General features: G+C 54.5%; 1 long non-coding RNA gene across 2 annotated transcripts; it reads left to right on the top strand.

Annotated features, from left to right (window-relative positions):
* The first annotated feature begins 16,949 nt into the window (after positions 1-16,949).
* On the top strand, positions 16,950-18,686 carry LOC120755386 (uncharacterized). 2 transcript variants are annotated; one of them, XR_005701749.1, is made up of 5 exons: positions 16,950-17,014; positions 17,207-17,354; positions 17,713-17,792; positions 18,015-18,071; positions 18,345-18,686. It is a non-coding gene; the product is annotated as an uncharacterized LOC120755386 (long non-coding RNA). The 2 variants fall into 2 exon arrangements; XR_005701748.2 differs by having other exon boundaries at positions 16,965-17,354.
* The last annotated feature ends 1,240 nt before the right edge of the window (positions 18,687-19,926 follow it).

The raw sequence follows: 19,926 nt of genomic DNA, 5'->3' as shown, positions 1-19,926 counted from the left end.
CTCCCAGCTCCTCCAAAGCAATCCCTGGGAAAGTCTATCTGACTTACTTTCTCACAAGCTGCCTGATGCCTAAGAGATTCCTCTTTGACCACTGTCAGTTCCCACATTTCACCCTCTTTGTTTTTAAGGCGGAAGGCGGCATTTGTAATTTCCTGCAGGGCCCTTGCAGGAAGAACAAACATGGCACAAGAGGTCCCTTGGTTACTAGATTGGACCTCAATCAGACACTGACTTAGAATGGTCAGGGACATTCTCTGGCACATGCTATCGAATTCTTCACAATCACACCCATCCACCAACATCAAGTCTCACTGTTCATCCTTGCAAGGAGTCAAGTATTAACTCTAATACAGTAAACAAAACATCATCAGTCTGCTCAAAAAATGGCAGTCTAACTTGTCAACCCTACTCTAGAAGCAAAAAGGACAGAATACTCATTCTCTGCTTGTAGAAAAATCGCCTGAGTGATGATCAGCATCCTGATCATCACTCGAATGTTGCCTGATGGCCACATTCTGCTTCTGGTGTCGCAGGTCAGGGCAAACACACCTTGTGGGTATCCACCGTGCTCCAGAATCTGTGGAAGTGGAGGCATACCTGCAACCGCAAGTGATAAGCTCCCACTCATAGTGGTTAGATCCCATACCCAGATTTTCACTCGAGGCAGGTGCACCTGGCTTGATGACTGCAAAAAAAAGGAAGTAATTTAGAAGGACAAGACTGTTTGCATTTTTGTGGCCCTGCAAGGTGATCAATTGCATATAGAACCTTTTCCAACTGACTGTGCTGGATTTCTCCAGGCACCCCCCTTTTTTAGTTTAAACAGAACACAATTTTACAGAATTTTAGGATGTCATGAGCGTGTTCAACATTGGCTTAACCAGTTGGAGAATGCGAAATGCCAAATTCATACGACATTCCCTATACCCATGGAAACTGCTGCGTCTTTTGCGAGATGTAGGCGAGACCATTATCAGTTTCATGCAAGGTGTACCCAAGATTGCAAAAACCATCTCCCAATGGGCCATAACGTGACAACCCCTTTTCTCCAATATGAGCAGATGCCCACATGGCAGAGGAAAAAAATTCAATAAAACACGTGCACAGACTTAAGTCAGCCAAATTCAGCAATATGAGTGACATCTGTCTGCTAATGCCACAGGGCTTTCAGGCCTCTAGGGTTTACCCCCGCTGGTAAAGGTGCAGGAAGGCCATGACAGTCAGCACAAGAACTGATAGTGTCACAAGCCTCAGCTGGCGTTAAGTGAAACTGCTTCTGCAGAGTATGTGTACTTTGATGGAAAATCCAGCAACACTTTGACTTGTACAATTTTGTCAGTCTCAAGTGCTACCCATCTAGGATCTAACTTGTCAGCCCTGGGACTACCTTCTATTATGAAACCTGGTAAATTGGAGTGACTTCGAATATGCAGGACGTAATATATAGACTTGAATTGCACACCACAAAGTTTTCAATAATTGAAACAAAGTTGAATTATTGACCTCTTTCAGAAGTGAATAATTCAAACATTTGGTTATGTCTGCTACATAAGCAGATTCAATGACCAAATTCAGGGGTACTTGAAAAAATTGTTAGAATGCCATGGCAACAGCCCTCAATTCAAGCAATTGGGCTGAGCCTGACTTGTGAACCTCTAGCATTTGCCAGTGAGATTCATCCTTGCAGGTAACAATGGCTTTTCCCTGTTTTTCTGAACCATCAGAAAAAGATAGTGGTCCTTGCAGCGGCACCCACAATGACAAATTGGTTGAATTTATCAATTTCAATAATTTATGACTGGGCAGGCGATAATCAATCTGCCCTGAAAATTTGTAGCACATTTTACAAAGGACCACTGTTCGCTGTTTACAAGGCTCCATTAAAAGTCTTCCTGCTATATTGGAAGAACAATTATTGCAGGATCAGCTGCCATTAACTGCAAACACCATTAGCAGCATTTAATTATCAAATGAACAGTTAATTCAAACAACGTGGGTGCTGGGTGATTTTGGGTTTTTTTGTTTTTGTTTTTTTTTAAAAGCAAAGGCATGTGAAGATGTGTGTCGGGGCTGAAATGACAGCCCATGGCCATGCTATGGACTGTTCAGGCAGCAGCTGATGAGATGACTGACTTACCCAAGGAGCAGAAGGTCTACCTCGATAAAGGCTGCAAGATTGTACAGGCCAAGTCTTGTATTTTTACTTTGAATCTCCAAAGCACTTTTAAAGCTTTTGGAAATCTGTGTATTTGCACTAACACTATTTTACTGTTGCAGGAAGTGTGGTGAAAATGCCAGAGTGAGCTGTATGGGCTTTGTAGATTATATATATATTTTTAAGGGGCAGAGAGACCCATTGCAGGCTGTTCAGGATCAGACCGTTGTTCACCCAATTGGCCAATGATACCCGTAGGATGCAAATCTGAATCAATGATGAAAACAGTAATATCAATGGAGGGATATACTTGATGGAGCTAATTCCCAAAGATCTGCATGATCCCAATCACCACAAAGTAAAACCCACAGCATTTGGTACGTGCAAGGCACACCAAAGGCACGGGAGATATTACATGAGGTACAATTACATCCCTTCAGGAAAATTAAGATAAATTATTTTTGATTTAGACTCCAAATAATTGAAACTCAGGGAAAAGTCCATCGTGCCAGGATGTTGATCTTTGGCATCACTGGATATCTTCTTAAATCCTGGAATAGGGAATAACTGGATAAAGTTAGTGAAAACACAGTACTACAATGCTGACACAGGGCTTTTGTGGTCAAGTTGTCTGTATAATTTTAAGACACGTGATTGTCTCTTGCAGTCAATCTTCTGTTGTTCTAGCCACAAAGGCTATGTAATGTGTCCTTTTTCACCCCTCAAAGGTGTCTGATCTGACTGCTTGAACCTGTTGATGATAAACACAGGCATCTCTTCTCCTCAAGTTATTAAATCAATTAAGACTTTACGTTGACTTACGTTGTTACTCAATTCAATTTTGGATTTGATAAATAATTTTTTTCAAATTTCCAATATAAATGCTGCTTTGTTCAAATTCATCTGTTGTCTAAAGCTCTAATATACATTTTGCATTATTAATACATGTAGCAAACAAAACTTTTAGTAAACAGAAATTATTTAGGTAATAAACACAATCAGTAGCAAATACAAAATTAAATAACTATCAAGTACTAAAACTGCACCATCAGCCCAGAAACTGCAAACAGCTCATAAACCGACTTCCAGTGAAGGCTTGGACACCTTTCCCAGGCAAGAGTGCCAAGTTCACTCCAATATTTGGTTCAGCTGTTATATATATAGGTCAAATTGCCGAGCCAAATAACTCGTATGTAGTTTTTGATGCAAAAAACATCTGGGGCTATTGGCAAATTTTCTCATTCAGGAACAGCTAAGGCCTGGCCACTGCCCAAATTTAAACTGGAAGAGAATACCCTAAACAAGGTATAAAACAGGGTTCTTAAGAATCTCAGGATAAAGACTAAATGAACCCCTAATAACTGGTCTCCTATGGAATTCTGTCAGGATAAGGGTGCCTCGAACTCAGCAAGCTCTCGGAGTCATCTGTGATCAGAACTGGAACTGCATCCCAATCCCGCAGTGTAGAGGAGGCTTCTTATAAAGCTCAGATAACATTTCTTGGAAATCTGAAAAACACTTAATCATGAGACAGCACTGGGCAAATCACTGAGCCAGTGCAGAATCCAGCATGAACAACTAGAAAACAAGGAAAAAATCCTGGAATGACACCTGTCTTATAGATAATTACACACAAACAGATGACAAAGTATATTAGAAGAAGCCAGCTATATATACATTAATACTATCTCATAAATAATACTTATTATAAAAGCAAGGAAGTCACATCATGCCATCAATAGATCAGTAATAACTATCTTAGAAAGCTGAGACAACACTATACAGAATTATTACTAATTTTTCCGTGTTACCTGCAAAGGTGCAAGCTTCACATCCTTGCACTTATATAACCTAGAATAACTTCAAATGAAACAGCACTTAATATAGATAAACCTTAAAACAAGCACCTTTTTGCGAAATGTAAACAAAGATGTCTTGAGAAGGCCGGGGCGGGGCGCAGGGGAAGGACCAAGCAAACTGCTCTCCGCTTGGCTCCCCTCGCAGCCACCCGCTGCCGCCTCGCTCAAGAGGAATCGGCCCGGCCGCCCCCTGTGTGTTAACTCCGCGCACTGGGCAGGGGGACGACGATAAGCTGCCGTTCCCGTTGGCGGAGCCGCCCTCCCCAGGAGCAGCGGAGCTGCACCAGGTTTTTGTATTTTGGATCGAGTGATGCCCTAAGAAGAAAAGGCGAGGGGGGAGTGGGGGGTGGAAATCAGACGAAAGTCGAGTTGCTGCCTGGAGCCCCGCCTGGCCTCGGGGCTGCTGCCGCCCTCTCGCAGCCGTGCCCTTGGGCGGCAGCAGGCGGCAAGCGCCAGGGCCAGGAGGCCGTGTGGCCACAGGGCCGGCAGCTGTGCCGCTGGCAGGGAGCTGTGCCCCTGGGACCGTGACAGGCTCTGTGTTCACAGGAATGTGCGGGCGGAGCCTAAGGAGGCAGCGGGAGCAGCTCCAGCTCATCTGCAATGGTGAGTGAGGGCAGCGGGCTGTCAGCGGGGCCGGCGGGGGAAGCCGCAAGCTCTGGCCCGGCTGCGGGGGGCTCTGCTCCCTGTGTGGACGAGGAGGGCGTGGGCAGAGCACACAGCGATTGCAGGGACACGTGGCGCATTGGTGTCCAGCAGCTTTGGGCTGATCCCCTTTGTCCCTGCTCCCTCCTGGCCACGGCAAGAGCAGGCTGGGATGACCCTGGCAGGGGGCTCTCCTCGGGTCCCCGCAGCTCAGGTATGTGACCTTGGTTCAGATCCTTTCTCTTCCAGCCCTTGAAGTCATGGCAGATGACGTCAGCCCTGCCATCAGTACCCTGGAGATTACATCCTCCGCGCATTAGAGAGAGCTCAATATTCCATCTTCAACAATCTCCAAGATCATCTGCTCAGAGCATGGAAAACACAGCCTCGTCTGCTGGGCCTTGGCTGGCTGCGCTGCTGGAGCTCTGCAAAGAGTTGATCCAGGAGGCTCTGTCTGCTGGGATGACCTGAGCCAGTGCAGATTTTTTGTTTCTTCAAGATTGTTCTTTTCTTATTTCTTTAGTAGATAAATATAGAAGGTGTTGTAATGCACAGACATTTCTTTTGCTACCCAGGGCATAGGAAAAGAGGGGGGAAAGGGTGCTTATGCTCAGAAAGCTGCCCAGGTGGTGCAGCGGGGACCCGCCCGGCCCTCCCCCTGCCGTCTGCCTCAGGGCGCGCCCACGTCCCCTCAGCGGCCATCGCGGCCCTCCGGCCGGCGGCACGTCTGCTCAGCGCCACGCGGCATGCCTGCCTCCCCCTCGAGTGACGCTCACGTTCCCTCAGCAAGCCGACGTGCCCTGGGGGACACGACAGACACCCGCCTCCCGTCGGTGACTGCCCCTGTCACCGCTCTGTGGAATCCAGAGCACCTGCCACCCACTTCCCCCTCGGTGACCCTCTGATCCCCTCAGTGGCATGCAGGTGCCTGGCTTTCAGAGACTGCCATGACACCTCAGCCACACACGGGGCATCTGCCTTCCTTTCAGTGACCCAGAAGGCACCTGCAACCTGCTCTGGGAACCTGAGATCCGCTCAGTGACACACATGTCCCTTCAGCATCACTTGGGACACCCACCTTTCCCTCAGTGACTCTCCTGTCCCACCAGCAAATCAAGGGGCACCAGCCAGCCCCGCAGTGACTCACCCCAAGTCCAGCAGGTTATGCTGGCCAGGGGCCAGCAGCAGGCAAAAAGCCACCGGGGCTGGGGAAAAGGCTCTGGCCTGCTTACAGCATGGGCTGAGGGCTGGGAGGGCTCCACTTCCACCCTCAGGATTTGGAGACTTTCCCGCTCAGATTTCACCCTCCTTAGAGGGCTGCCCCTCTCTCCAGGCAGCCAAAGGAGCACAACAGCAAAAGGCCAGTGACAGCAAAGCAAAGACACAGCCCTGCACGCAGGAAAGCCGCCCAGCGCAAAGCCAGCCGTGGCACCCTGCAGATGCCCACCGCTCCACCCCTGCCCCTGGAATGCCAGGAATGCCCTTGAGCCAGTGGGCCTTTCGGTAGCCCTTCTTGGGCTCATACCTGCTGCTCTTCTCACTCAGTCCTGCCTAAAGCCACAGAGCTCAGCATCCCCCACTGCAGCAGGAACAGGACTCAACAGCCAGGCAGTCAAGCTCAAGGCCTAAGGGGCTGGGGGCCCGAGTCCTAAGGACAGGGAGGGCACACACCCAGCTCTGCAACTCCTGAGCCCACACCTCTGAAAGGCCGGGACCAGGGTTCCATGGCTGACTGCAGGGGGTCCCTCCAACTGCCCTCTGAGGAAGCACCAGAGCAGCTGGGTGGCAGCAACAAGGCGGCTTCCTGGGGGCTACGTATGGCCCACTGCCCCAGCCCCTCAGGGTCTCCCCCAGCCCGGCCAAGCTGCCTGGCAGCAGTGGCGCAGCCCCGCAGGAGCTCCAGAGGAGCCCGTTCAAGAGGCACCTCGGAGCCCTCCGCCATCCAGCCAGCAGCACACGGGCAGGAGGACACAGATGGCGCTTCCTGGTTGGCATAGGGCTTGTGGACATCTCCAGGCACTGGTCTCGCAGGGATTCCAGCAACTCTGGCCCCTGCTCAGCCACCCTGTCACCAGCACAAAGGCTTCAGCTGAACTACCAAAAGCCAAGGGGCTTCTGGCCATTTTCTCTTCAACACTGCATGCCTGGGCAGCTTTCTGAGCACATGCAATATTTTTCCACCTCTTTCCCGATACACTGGGGACCCTGGGCCGCAAAAGAAATCTCCTGAGAGTCAGTGTCTTATAACACATTCTATATTTACATTCTATAAAAAATGGAAAAAAGAAAATTCTTAAAGGAAAGAATAATTGCTGCTGGCTCAGATGGCCCCAGCAGACAGAGCCTCCCAGATCAGCTCTCAGCAGACCTCCAGCAGTGCAGCCAGCCAAAGCCTGACAGACGAGGCCGCATCTTCCATGCCCTGCGGAATTGATCTTGCAGCCTCTGGAAGACAGAATATCGCCCACTCTGGAGTGCCCGGAGGACATAGAGTGTTTGAAGTGCCAGGTCTGACACGACAGTGCTGATGTCCTCTGTAAGGTGTTCAAGGGCTAGAAGAGAAAGGAACAGAGCCAAGGTCACATACCTGAGCTGCAGGGACCCGAAGAGAGCCCCTGAGCCAGGGCCATCCCAGCCTGCTCTTGCCATGGCCAGGAGGGAGCAGGGACCAAAAGGATGAGATGGAAGGTGCTGGCCAGAAATCCCACATGTGCCCCTGCAATCTCTGTGTGCTCTGCCCACACCGCCCCTCGTCCGCACAGGGAGCAGAGCCCCCCGCAGCCGGGCCAGGGCTTGCAGCTTCCCCCGGCAGCCCCGCTGACAGCCTGCTGCCCTCACTCACCGTTGCACATCAGCTGGAGCTCTTCTTGCTGCCCTCTCAGGTGTTGCCCGGCCATCCCTGTGAACACAGAGCCTGTCACGACCCTGCCAGCAGCACAGCTCCCTGCCGGCGGCACAGCTGCCAGCCCTGTGGCCACACGGCCTCCTGGCCCTGGCGCTTGCCGCCTGCTGCCGCCCAAGGGCACGGCTGCGAGAGGGCGGCAGCACCCCCGAGGCCAGGCGGGGCTCCAGGGCGCCGGGCCCGGACGCCGCTGCCGTGGCAGCATCCGGGGCTGGGGCCAAGCTACGGCGGGCCGGGGAGGGAGCTGGGGCTCGTGGCTCACCGATGAACCTGATGGCCGCCTCTCGCAGGGGCTCCTGGGGGCTCTCCAGGTATGGCAGGGCCTGGCGCACATGCTCTTCCGCTCGGCTCCTGTCGTCTGCCAGCTGGAGAGAGCGGCAGGATAGAAGGGTTGGCACGGGCTCAACCCCTCGGCCGGGCTCTTGCTGTGCCCAGCCCCAGCCTCCCGTGCCCACACAGCCCTGAAGCCCAGCAGCAGCTGCTCGTGCCGGGCTCTGGAGGGGCAGAGAGCCGAGTGCTGCCCGGGCAGCCACGGTGCTGCCTCAACGTGTGGTCCCGTTGGGCCAGGGCTCCATCGGCACCCGGCTCGTGGCCACAGGAGTCTGGAGAAGAACCTGTATGTCCCCTGGGTGCAGCAGTGAGCAGGCGTACAGCTGTCAACCCCACACACTGAGCACCACAGTCAGGGGGTTCTTCAGGCTGAGCCTGGGGCTTTCAGGCTGTCCTTACCAAGACCTCAACGAACTTCCAGAGTTTCTCCTTCTTCACAGGTTTTTCCAGATCCCGCTTCTTCAGGAACTGGGCTGCACGAAGCAGTGTTGTCCGAGAAGCCTGGAGCACAGCAGAGACACAAAGATGGCCCCACAGTTCAGGGCACAGGACCCGCGTCCCTGTGCCGAGGCTGGAGGAAGCTGCAGCCCACGAGGCAGCAGAGCAGGAGGCAGCTGAGCCCCCTCCCAGGGGGACACCAACAGCCCACGAGTCCTCACCTCTGCCACAAGCAGATTCTCATCTTGGCAGTGGAAGAACAGTGGCACCAGGCTCTGGCACACAGGTCTCTTCAGGGGCTTTCTTCCTTCCTCTACTACAAATGACATCAATGTTCGAAAGACAAACATTGAGAGCAGCTGCACCTGGCTATCATCCTGTATAAAAGGAAGGAAAAAACACATCAGCATTGGGTGCTTCTGCACATTGGTGCAGGTCTGCAAATCCACAGGGCACAAAGTGTTGGGGCAGCACCCAGTGGCCGTGGCTGGGGGCACAGAGCCTTACGTTGTCAAAGAGTGGCAGGAGCACTTCAGCCAGAGTCAAGGCAATGGGACTGGGTATTGGGGTGTCCTTATCCAGAAACAAATAGCTGAGTAGGAAGATGGTCATCCTGATCACGTCGCTATCATTTTCCTGCAGGAGCTCCACAAAACTTTTAGTCAGGGTCCACATTCGTTGGGTCTGTACGGAACAGGAGTTTGTGAAATGCCACTCTTCTGCTGCAGGGCCCAGAAGCCAAAGGCTTGTCCCAAAGCCCTTGGGCAGCTGAACTGGGAGTCAGGAGAGCTGGGAGCAGCTGCCTCAGTGCCCAAAACCCAGCCCAGCCCAAGTGACTGCATTCCCCAACCCCACACTGCACACATGGCTTCAGCTGCTGCTCTCTTCTCACCAATGAGGGATCATCTCTGAGCAGGAGGAGGGCCCTGAGAACCTGGCGACGCGTCTCTGTGCGCTGGCTCCGCAGGTGCCGTGACAAGACATTCATTATGCTGTCACTGCATCCACTCAAGTCCATGCACTCGAGGACCTGAAAGGCACAGGGCAGTGACAGGGCACCCGGCTGCCAGGAGCCAGGAAGCGCACAGGGCCGGGCCCAGGCAGCAGCAGCAGCAGCAGCGCGGGGTGCGGGCACCGTCCCAGGCAGCTGCGGCTACGAGAGGGCAGAGAGCTGGGAGGCAGCTCAGCCAGGCAGCGCTGGAATTCAGGCTCACCTCCACAAGGAACGCCAGCGTAGGGAAATCCCAGTATTGCGTGTCTTTGCTGAGCATCTCAAGGAGGCAGCATAAGATGCTTTTACACAGGTGCATAGATGCATGGCCCATCTCTCTGGGAAGCGGAAAATGGCACTTAGACCCTGAGCCAAGGGCAGAGCCTCTCCTAGGAGTGACTCGTACAGTTCTTGTCTTTCCACACCGCCCTGCAAGGGGACCTGGGCCCTTTGAGATGTGGCTGCTCCTGGGCACCCTCTTCCAGCCTTTTCCAGTCTCCTTGGCTGTCCCTTAGTAACAAGGCCTACTGGTCCACGACCATGAGCAATGTGTGGGGCACCCCAAGCACAGAGCACAAATGCCAGAAGCAGTGGAGTGAAGGAGGTCTCACCTAGCCAGCAGACCCACGGCATAGTGGTGGGTATCAACACAGAGCAGCGTGTCCCAGCCACGCTTGCGTTCCATTGACACCACCACATGCTCACATTGGACAAGGCAGAGCAGGGACTTCAGGGTCTGAACTGCAAACCTGTGTGCAGAGCAAAGCCTGGGTCACGCTGGGAGCACTGGCTCCTACCATGGGGACGTGGCAGGCATGGGAGGATTGGGATGGAGCACCTGTTGGGGCTGATGGCAAGGCTGTGTTGCTCCTGGCATCTCTTCCACAGGGTATCAACCTCGTCTGGCATATCCAAAGTGCTGAAGAACACTTGGAAGAGCAGATGCACAAAGAGTTGAGGGAAAAACACTATCAGTACATGTGGGCAGCAGGGCTCCTGGAGGATCTTCCACATCACCACAGTTGCCTGCAAAGGACAAAACATCCCAAGACAGTGCTCGTTGCCAAGGTGTGGCCAGGAGAGGCCAGGGGAGACGCAGGGGGAGCACCAGGCCTGGTGCCCCTGAAGCTGCCCCTAGGCCAGGTTTCATCCCAGCGCCTGAGGCAGAGAGATGCGGTGGGAGAAGGAGGGTGGAGAGCTGCTGGAAAGGCGGGTTTAGGGTGAGCAGAGGCCAGTTCCAGAAACTCACAGCCAGGGCAAAGACATCCCTTTTGTCCCCATCTGAGGTGCACGTGCTGTACTCTGGCCAGTTCCCCAGCACATCAAGGAGTATCTGCTGCACCTTCTCTGCAGTTTTGGGTGCGGACATGATCGTCATCCACATGGACGTAGCAGCTCTGTGGGGTCAGAACTCGGTCTCAGGGGAGTCTCAGACACAGCGCTGTGGCCTGGGCAGCAGCAGGGAGCTGAGGTGGCTGCCAGCTCTGCCTCTGCCCACTGCCCCTCGCCAGCAGCAGCCAGGCAGCCCAGCCCTGTGGGGTCATGCCCCTGAGGGGCAGGGAGGGAGTATGGCAGCAGGCTCGGGGCCTGACATGCCAGGGCTGGGAAAGGGAGCAGCCAGAGGGCCCCGGAATTCTCCTTTGGTCACACACCTGGGGCAGGCTGTACAGGATGATGGGCTGAGGTGCCCTGAGCCCTCTGGGCAGATGGGCCCCATACCTGTCACACGATGGGGCCACACGCAGGAGAGTCATCACCACGTCATCGGGCTGTGCGTCAGTGAGATCCAGCAGGGTCTTGTCCATCTTGCGCTCAGCAGACTCATTGGCCATGAGCCACTGGTGGATGTACCTCACCATGTTGGGCACCTGGAGAAGGCACAGGGAGACTTGGAAAGCTGCCAGAGGGAGTAATGTCCCCGGCTTCCCTAGAGAAGTGTTTCCCTTCCCACCACACTGCAATGGCCTCAAAGCCTCACAGGGACCAGCAGGCATGGCTTGCGATGCCACATCACTCATTGGGGAATTGAAGCCTTGCCACAGGCTGCTTACTTGCTCTGGACTGGAAACACCTATCTCCACAAGCATATCCAGCAGGGCAGCACGGATATCATGTTTGAAAATCTCTGAGTAAGCTATGACCCTGGTGTCCATGATGCTGGTCCTTTCCTGCCGAATGCTCTTAATCAATTTGCAAACCAGCTGGAGGAGAAGGGCAAGAAGCCAGGGATGTTCCATGGAGTGCTCCAAGCACGGTGCTGGGCTGAGCAGTGACAGCAGGCCCAGCCCAGGTGGGGAAGGCTGCAGGTACCTGTGCTGTTCTGCGGAAGCGGCCGTGGGCGGGTTTGTGCTCTTGTGTCCAGTCCATGGCTGCATCTGGCAAAGAGCAAGCACAGACAGAGCTGAGGGGCTGCGAGAGAGGCCGGAGAACAGAGCCCTGCCCTGCGCTCCCCAGGCAGGGACAGCCCTGGAAAGCCTCAGGGGATGGAGCAGGGCTGCTGCGTGGGGCAGCCCCAGCCCCTCTTCCATCCTGTCCAGAGGTATGTCCTTAGGGGATGGGATGGGATGGGATGGGATGGGATGGGATGGGATGGGATGGGATGGGATGGGATGGGATGGGATGGGATGGGATGGGATGGGATGGGATGGGATAGGATGGGACCAAGCCTGCTGCAGCCATCAACCCTGTGACCTAGGTCTGCCACTCACCATCCTGCAGTGGCTGAAACGGCTGCACCTCTTCAGTCTCCATTGCTGGGGCAGGTCCAGGGCCTTTTTCCTCCTCCTCCACCCAGGCCAACTTTGGCACACTTGGGGGTCTCTGCTCCATTTGTTTTCCATCCGTTTTTTGCCCTGTTCATGGGAATATCCCCAGGGATGGGATAGGATGGGATGCAATGGGATGCAATGTGATGCGATGCAATGCAATGTGGCCAAGCTGGCTGCAGACACCAGCCCTGTGGCCCAGCTCTGCCACTCACCCTCCTGCAGTGGCTGGAACTGCTGCACTTCTTCAGTCTCCTGTGCTTGGGCAGCTCCAGGGCCTTCTTCCTCCTCTTCCAGCCAGGCCAGCTTGGGCACTCTTGGGGGTCTCTGCTCCATGTCAGTGACTGGATTTATGGCTACTTGCAGGAGAGATGGCTCAGAAAACCTCCGAGTCAGCAAGTCCTGCAGTTGTGCCTGGAAGGCACCTGCAAGTCTGAAGTACTGGGAAGAGTACAGGACCACAAGTCTTGCACTCTGGTCTCAAGGGCTCCTGCCACAAGGACAGGAGTCTCCTCGTCAAGAATTGTGCTCTGGTCTCGAAAGCACCGGCAGCAGGGATGGGAGATGCCTTGGAAAAGCTCCAGGGCACCAATTCCCACAGTCTGCCCTCAAGGGCACCTGCAGAAGAGAAGCCTCGGGAAGGCCACGGGTCAGCAAGCCCTGTGGTCTGGCCTCGAGGTCACCTGCAGGAATAACGCCTCGAAAAAGCTCCGGGTCAGACACAATCGAGGGTGCTGTGGGGGGGCTCCTCACGACACCGCTCTATCCCGTCTGGTCCCGTCACGTGCTCTGAGCACTGTGGTGTGGCTGCGTCACCGTCAGCACCTGTGTCACCACGTGTCACAAAGGGCCCTTTGACACCCTGTCCCACTCCCTCCCACGGTGACCACGCTGCGCCGTGTCACAAAGGGCCCTTGCACACGCTGCCACCTGCACTGGGGCTGCCCTCAGCCCACCCAAAGTGGCCCAGGTTGAAAGGATTCCCTCAGCCCGGGTGTCCAAGACAGCCCAACAGGATCTTTAGGAGCGGCTCAAGCCATAAGCAAATGCTGCCCTGCTCTGCGGGCTCAGGGCAGCAGAAGGAGCCCCCAGGGCTGCCGACGCAGCCGCCGTGGGAAGGGCACGGGGCCTTCCACAGAAGCTGGCACGGCCTCCTCGGGACACGTCCTGGCTGGTGGCCATCCTAAACCCGCGGGTGTGACACAGACACGAGGCACGTGTGGGCCGGGGCAGGAATGCTGCTCGGACCCCTGGGGCCCGGGGAGCACGGAAATCGGCGGGTGTGGCAGAGTCCCCGCCCAAGCAGACCTGCCACCCATCCTGAGGCCCGGCAGCGCTGCTGTCATCTCCTGCCCCAGAGACCTGTGCCCCGAGGGGCTTCTGTGCCGGAGGGAGCCAAAGCCAAGGTGCTTTGGGGGCTGTGCTCCTTCTCCTGGGGCTGTGGGCAGGAGCACCTGCAGCAACTGCTGGCAACTCTTGGTATCTGTCAGAAGCTCTGACTCCATGCTGGAATTATTTTCTCATTGTGCTGCATTTCCTGCAGCACAAAAACATCTTTGCCGTGAAGGCATGGAAGAATCTGGCATTTAAGAATCCTCAGTTCAGGAAAGCTTTTCTTCCCATCGCTCAAGTCAAGTGTTCCAAAAAGTTGCAAACTTCCCAACTTAATAGGGATGGCCTGAGAATGTGAAGGATTTGGAAGTTTGCTGCCCATCTCAAAGCAGCAACTCATTTGCCTTAAGGTCATCCTTTGAGGGTCACTTTTTAAAAAACATATCACTACACAGAGGCAAAATAAAGGCCTTTCTTTGGTTTGTAAAGGCTTTTCTAGGAAGGGATGATAATATCCTAATTTCACAAATATTAAAATGAATACTGTATGCATAATGTGGGAAGACTGTACTGTATTTTCTTTTATTAATAGAGTTTGGAAATGTGATGAATGTATGTTTTTTTTAATGATTGTAACATAGTGGAAAGTAAAAGATTGTGGGGTTTTTTTTTTGTTTTTTTGTAACATCTAAACTGTCAAAACCAGAAGGTAGGGGGAGTCATCCTTCATTCCTGCATGAAGATTGCTGACCAAAAAGCTACTGAACTTCTGTTATCCAAAGGAAGATGACCAAAACCCCGGGAGAAGAATTGATGGGACCTGTGCTATCAGACAGAATGGAGCCACCCAGAGATGGATCTACCAGATAAAATGACTGGGGGGTGTGTGTGTGGGTGGGTGTGTGTTTGTGTGTGAAACCAAACAAAGAGATTCACACTCAAAAGGAATGCTTGAATCATGCATGTGAATTTATAAATGTGCAACATGCTGATACTTTTAAGGAGCATACTTTCTGTTCACAGGTATGCTGCTGGCTAGGTGCCAAGCATCCTCAGCTGAGAAACTGTATTTTGCTTTTGTCCCTCCTAACTGTCTGTTTTAAAATTTTTCTTAAACTTATCCATTTTTCTAAGAAAGTGAACCTTGTTTTCCACACCGTCAAGGCCGGGACACCACCGGGAGGGAGGTGAGGGAGGTGGTGCCATGAGGGAGGCATGTCTCTTCAGTGACATGCAGGGCACCCAACTCTCCCTCACAGGCCGTCACATCCCCACAGCCACACGCAGGGCATGGAACACATGGGCACCTGAATGTCCCTCGGTGAGCCTTATGTCTCCTCAGTGACACACAGGGCACCTGACATCCCCTCAGTGCCCCCTCAGTGACACACGGGGTACCTGCTACCCCCACAGAGAAGGGCACAATGACGTGTCAGCTCTTCATCTAAGCTGGGCTTTGGTTTCATGGTTTGGGAGGTCAAATAATTGCGTTCCTAGGTGGACAGGACCAATCTGGGCACTTAGTGCTCTAAACAACTTGTACCTTTTTCAGACAGGGAGAAGTACATGTAAAAAGCAGATGCACTAGTACATCTAGCCTCGGGAACAAAAATGAGCACCGTTTAGGAAGAGGCTGTGGTGCCAAAGGACAAGAGCGCTGAGCAGCACAGTGCGCTTCTGGAAGGCGGCCCGGCGCCTGGCCCAGAGGGGCAGACCCAGCGGGCTCGAGTTCCCGCCCCGTGGCTGAGGGCACCGGCGGGCCGGGGCCGCCCGCGCCTGGGCGGGAAACGCCCCCCTGCGGCGGGGAGCGGGCGGCGGCGGCGCAGCGGGGACCCGCCCGGCCCTCCCCCTGCCGTCTGCCTCAGGGCGCGCCCACGTCCCCTCAGCGGCCATCGCGGCCCTCCGGCCGGCGGCACGTCTGCTCAGCGCCACGCGGCATGCCTGTCTCCCCACTGCAAACCTGTGGGCAGAACAAGGCCCAAGTCACACTGGGAGCACGGGTGCTGGTCACAGTGGCATGGGAAGGCCAGGAGGACTGAGACCCGTTGGAGTCGCTGGGAAGGTGATGTTCCTCCTGGCATGTTCTCCAGAAGTTAACTACTTCCTCTGGAGGTGTCTGCTGTGTGGTGATGACCACATGGAAGAGCAGAGCCACAAAGAGGCAGGAGGAATAAAGAATCATCGCCTCGTGGCACTCAGGCACCTGGACAATCACCCACACCGCCAGGGTGGCCTGCAAAAGAAGCAGCCCGAGACAGCACTCAGTGCCGAGGTGTCCATGTGGCAGGGCCCGAGGGGAAACGCAGGGGGAGCAGCGGGCCTGGTGCCCCTTGAGCCTGCCCCTAGCCCAGGTTTCATCCTGGCTCCTGAGGCAGGGAGAGGAGGGAGAGTTCCCGCAGAGCTGACCTGGGGTGAGCAAAGGCCCAGAAACTCACAGCCAGGGCAAAAACTTCCTTGTTGTCCTCATCGGAGGTGCAGATGCTGCACAGTGGCCAGCACTGCATCACACAGATCAAGGTTGGCAGCACTTTCTCCACTGCTGGTCCCAATGATCCTTTGGCTCTCCACATCATTGCAGCAGCTCTGTGGGATCAGAGCTCTGTGTCAGGGGCATCTGAGTCACACTACTGTCCTGGTTTGGGACAAATTTGGGAGAAAACCCTTGTATAGGATCCCTCTAAGGAAGCAAACCTAAGTGGCCCCTCCCTCCAACCGATCCGGTAAAAAAAAACCTCTTTGGAGAAAAGTGGAAAAAACTATTTTACTAAACAAATGAAGTGCATACAAGTATAAAGAATGAATAATATGAAACAATAAAACCTCTCCTTCTGAAGTGAGATGGCAAATTGAGAAAGTCCTTGCCGTGGGTGTAGCTCGGCTCTCTCTCAGTCTCTCCTCAGTCCCAGTCTCTCCGGCGCTGCTGGAAAATGCCGAGGTCCAGGCCCCGGTGGGCCGCAGGTGCAGCCCCCAGTGCTCCCCTGGGTTTTCAGTCCAGAGCAGGTTTAAACAGTTCCAAGAAAAAGAAAAAAAACAGTCCAGGGAACTTCTCTGCCCTAGCTAGCTGAAACTAACTAAAAGCAAAATAGATCTCTGTCTTGCAGTCTCTCCAAGCCTCCGCCGAACACCCCGTCCACAGAAGAATGTGGAGGAGTCAGGCAGTTTCCTCAAAACAAACTCCGCGCTTCTCCTTGCTCTTAGAACTAGTCTTAAAGGTACAGGACTCAATATACAGCACAAACAGAACAGACGATTGGGGATACAAGCATCATTAAGTTACCCTAGGACAACTACCATGCCCTTTGCAGCTCTGGGCGCCCAGGTGACAGAGTCCCGGTGCCCAGAAGGGCAGGGAGGGAGCATTGGCAGCAGGCTCAGAAAACAGAGGGACTTAAGGGTGTGGGAAGACAGATAGAGATAGTGCCAAAGGCAATCTTGCCTCCCATACATTGCAGCTGTGTTAATTATCAAAGGGTGGGAGCAGCCTTGCCCTCGCAGCTATGGGTGTGATAAAAGAGTGAATTAGCTAGGAGAAGTCAGTGGGAGTCTGCTGTCTGTGCTCTGAGGAGGAAGGCACAGGAGGCTGTGCAAGGGCCAGAAGGGGTGAGACTTTGTATAAGGGACAGACAGGGTTAGGTGGCTGTGCTAGGGACAGGAAGCTGTGAGCTGGAAATGCAGAAGGAAGGTAGAAGAAGGAGAGAGTCAGAGCTGTGTGGAGCTACTCATGGGACTGTGACATAGAAATGTTTTAGATAACAAGGTACTGATGCTTGGAGCCCCCTGAACTTTTTACAGAAGCAGTCGAGTGCTGTGGCCATCTCGACGATGACAACACACGGGTCCTGGACATCGGAAAACACTGCATTGTTTGGCCAAGTTTCTGAATAGGGGAGATCTCGAGCAGGTGCTGAAGGAGCAGCCATTGAAGAGTGATAAGTCTAATGTAAGGAGGCCTGGATGAAGCATCAAGCAGGAGAAGCCTCCTGCCCTGCCCTGGCGCTCAGTGTGTGGGGTTGGCAGCTGGCCCCTGCCCAGTGCCGCACCCAGGGGCACCGGCCTGCGCCCCACATGCTGCTCTGCTCCCCGGGCGGTGCGGGCTCTTCTCCAGGCTCCCGTGGCCCTGAGCCGATGGGCGAGGCGGGCCCGGGCAGCACCCGGCTCTCTGCCCCCTCCAGAGCTCGGCGCCAGCGGCTGCTGGCCGGGCCTCAGGGCCCGGGCACAGGAGGCCGGGGCTGGGCACAGCAAGAGCCCGGCTGGGGGCTGAGCCCGCACCAACCCTTCCATCCTGCCCCTCTTTCCAGCTGCAAGAGAACAGGGGCCGAGCATGGACGCCAGGAGAACCCACAGGAGCCCCTGCGAGAGGCGGCCATCAGGTTCATCGGTGAGCCACGAGCCCCAGCTCCCTCCCCGGCCCCGGATGCTGCCCCGGCAGCGGCGTCCGGGCCCGGCGCCCTGGAGCCCCGCCTGGCCTCGGGGGTGCTGCCGCCCTCTCGCAGCCGTGCCCTTGGGCGGCAGCAGGCGGCAAGCGCCAGGGCCAGGAGGCCGTGTGGCCACAGGGCCGGCAGCTGTGCCGCTGGGGCCCTGACAGGCTCTGTGTTCACAGGAATGTGCGGGCGGAGCCTGAGGAGGCAGCGGGAACAGCCCCAGCTCGTCTGTAAAGGTGAGTGAGGGCAGCGGGCTGTCAGCGGGGCTGCCGGGGGAAGCTGCAAGCCCTGGCCCGGCTGCGGGGGGCTCTGCTCCCTGTGCAGACACGGGGCGGTGTGGGCAGAGCACACAGAGATTGCAGGGACACGTGGTGGATTTGTGGCCAGCAGCTTAGGGCTGATCCCAATGTCTCCTGCTCCCTTCTGGTTGGGATGGCCCTGGCAGGAAAATCTCCTAGGATTCCCACAGATCCGGGCTCTGACCATGCCTTTGTTGCTCTCTCTTCCAGCCCGTCAAGCCCAGAGGCAAGATGCCAGCCCATCGTGCTCTAACCTGCAAAATCAAGCCTGGTTTCCCCGAAGAGCTAAAGAATTAGGGACATCTTCTGAATCCAGTGAACCAGCATCCCGAGAACACACTAGGAGGCACTGAAGAGGATGCCATCTCTCAGTGCTGCTGGAGCTCCAGGAACAGCTGATGCTGGGCACAGTTCTCATAACTTCATGCCTCTTCTCCCTGTTATGCGGATACTTCCCTCCCTCCAGCCCTCAGACCCTGCCCATCCCCTTTCTCCCCTCCGGCTCATCCCCTTGCTTTGCCTGCCATCAATAAACAGTTTGGCTTCTTCACATTACCTGCTTTTCTGTGGGGCTGAAGCAGCGAAAATCCAGAGCCCTGGGACACAACGGCCCCTCCTGCTGTTCTATCCTGCTCCGTGTTCTGTGCACAGACACAGGGGAAGGAGGGCAGATCAGGCTGGAAAGGTCCCTTTGCTGAAAGTCCAGTTCTACAGCATTGTGGAGTTCAAATTCTTGCTGAGCACCCTGAAGCCCCTGGATTTTGGAAGAGCCAGCTTGAGTATGCTCTGAACCCAGCTGTGAGGGATTCCATGGCAAGCATCCATGAAGGGCAAAGGAGCTTGGAATGCTGGAAGCTTTCAAGAATAGCTTCCTGAAAGCTCAGCAGTGCTCCATCCCTGCACAGGGTGAAGAAGTGGGCAGAACCAGAGACCATCCGGGCTTAACAGCGAGCCTTGGGTGTGCCGAAGGGCAAGCGAAGCAGCAGCATGGAGGCCAAGACTCAGACGTGTGACCGTGCCAATGCCCGCAGCACTGTCAGGCAGTGCTGGGATCCTGGGTGTGGGAACTGGGCTCTGGGCTCTGGCTGGCAACAGCCTGGTTTTGCTGCCGTGACCGCAGGCAGGAGTTGAGGCAGGTGAAGAGGCAGCGCGCAGCTTGTGTTTGTTCAGGGCCTGGCGCTGCACTTCTGAACCTCCACCTGGAAACGCACTTGGGGGAATATGAGCTAGAGCTGGAGTGTCTGTCCTGAAAGGACCAGAAGTAATTCAGCCTTGCCAGGGTTTCTTAAGAGTGTGTTGGTGTTCCCCGGGAGAACTACACGTCTGGGGAAACGCCTTTGCGGAAAAGGACCTTGCTGCTCCCAAGGAACGTGCTTCTCAAGGTGTGACAGCTGCGGCTGGTCTGAAGCTGCATGGATAAAATTGGCCCTAACAGCACGATGACTCAAATGATAAACCTAGCTCGAATAACCCTTTCTGCCCAAATAACCCTTTCTGCTCGAATAACTCCACTTCTGCCAGCCAGTGATGCTTCTCACATCTCATGGAAGATGTTACATTCCCTCCCAGGAGCTGTCAGGTGGGACCACCAAAACAAGTTTTTAAAATGGCATGCTGCGCTCTTATTACTTGGAAGTTACAAACTTAGCACTTAACGCTATAAACAAGAAACATTTCAACTTCAGAACCTGGGAAAACCAAACAACAAGGAAAACAATTTGTCTTAGTCCAGGTCTATAATTCATATCCTTAAATATAGTAAAATCTTTAAGTCCTCCTATCTGTAAATATA

Source organism: Hirundo rustica, chromosome 7 (genome assembly GCF_015227805.2).
Source record: "Hirundo rustica isolate bHirRus1 chromosome 7, bHirRus1.pri.v3, whole genome shotgun sequence".
NCBI classification, from domain to species: domain Eukaryota; kingdom Metazoa; phylum Chordata; class Aves; order Passeriformes; family Hirundinidae; genus Hirundo; species Hirundo rustica.
The sequence above is the reverse complement of the archived record's forward strand: the minus strand, read 5'-3'. Positions and strand labels throughout refer to the sequence as shown.